A 1,653-nucleotide genomic window follows, 5' to 3' on the forward strand; every position below is an offset into this window, starting at 1 on the left:
AGAAAGAGAGAGAGAGAAATAGAGAGAGAGAGAGAGAGAGAGAGAAAGAGAGAGAGAGAGAAAGAGAGAGAGAGAGAGTAACAAAAAATACAAACCCCAGCAGGGACGACACACAAGGCGTGAACAACAGTGTTATCGTAATAAGATAGTTTCGCATCGTATATTTTCCACGTTTTTCTCGTATAGATGCCTTCAGCAATCCCTAGATTTCGCTCGCACACACGCAATAATGATAACGACAACCGACTGTCAGGTGAGTATATATATTATAGAAGCAAAAGTAAGAAGGCGCCTTTCTTTGTGAAAGTCACGCCGCTATCTCAGATCCACTTCGTAATAAAATGCCGCCGTCAGGTGGCGTTCGGGTAGACACATTCCGGTTCCGAATATACAAACATACATATATATCAAGAGTACATAATAGAGATTATGTATTATGTATTCTCTATTATGTACTCTTGATATATATATATATATATTCGGCAGCGAAAGTTCAGGGTTTCGGGTGTAAGTCATGTCACAGAAACATGTTGCAACGTATCTATATTGGGATTTTGGCACAGCCTAACTCACAAAAATACCAACGAAATCTCAACAAACAACAATCTGTACACGTAAATTCCCTATGCATAGCACGGCGGCCAAAACTTAGCACTGGATAGTCGAATTTCCTATAAACACAGCGCCTCCTAGTGGCATTATCTAGAAATTACTTGCTATATATATATTCTACTCCTCTCTTGTTCCAACACTGACCGCGATTCATAAATGCAAACTGAAAACGAATTTATACACATCTATAGCCGCTAAAAGGTTCCAGCATTTCTATGCTATCTACTACGCCTGCCTACTACACCGCAACCACCATCGTCATCGTCATCGTCATCGTCATCGTCATCGTCATCGTCATCGTCATCGTCGCCTCCATACCGGCGAATGCGACGACACCATTCGCAAATATTAATCATGACACTAGTAGTTAATAATTCTATATATTATTATTATTATTATTATTATTATTATTTTTACTATCATACTATCAATTAAAACGTTAGTGTTAGTTCTGATAAGCGGTGGCGAGGTTTGCCGCTACACACATACGCACATACATGCGCACGCACGCACGCACGCACGCACGTGGGGTGGTGACGTGTCGGTATGGTGTCACCGTATGCAAAGCGTTGCAGAAACCAACAAACAGCACCTAGGCTTCCTGCATCCGTCTGCCCGCATGCATGCATGCACGCGCACGCACGCACACACGCACACACGCGCACGCATACGCACACCCGCGCACGCATACGCACACGCACGCACACACACACCCACGCACGCACGCAAGAACGCACACCTAAGCACGCACGTACCCACGCGCGCACACACAGCCGCGCACACATCCACACGCACACGCGCAACAACCCACCCACGCACGCACGCACGCACGCACACACGCATGCTGCACATGATAAGCATTTCTCGCCTGTACAAGCGCGCCCTCACGCCGAAAGAAACAGTCGGGACACACTTCCTTTCCGGAACCTCTAACCCTTAAACGCGTTGCCACGCGCTAGACAGGGAATCTTCCAAGTTACACATCGCTCCCCGCACCTCTTCCTCCTCCTCCACCTCCCTCTCTCTTCTCCTCCCCCTCTC

General features: G+C 46.6%; 1 long non-coding RNA gene across 1 annotated transcript in view; it reads right to left on the minus strand.

Annotated features, from left to right (window-relative positions):
• Window positions 1–1,310: 1,310 nt before the first annotated feature.
• The window catches only part of LOC106814378, a 25,795-nt gene continuing 25,452 nt past the window's right edge, over window positions 1,311–1,653 (minus strand). The window contains exon 4 of the long non-coding RNA XR_001394598.1: window positions 1,311–1,351. This is a non-coding gene — a long non-coding RNA (uncharacterized LOC106814378). The remainder of the gene's footprint in view (window positions 1,352–1,653) is intronic.

Source organism: Priapulus caudatus, unplaced genomic scaffold (genome assembly GCF_000485595.1).
Source record: "Priapulus caudatus unplaced genomic scaffold, Priapulus_caudatus-5.0.1 Scaffold915, whole genome shotgun sequence".
In the NCBI taxonomy this organism is placed as follows: Eukaryota; Metazoa; Priapulida; class Priapulimorpha; order Priapulimorphida; family Priapulidae; genus Priapulus; species Priapulus caudatus.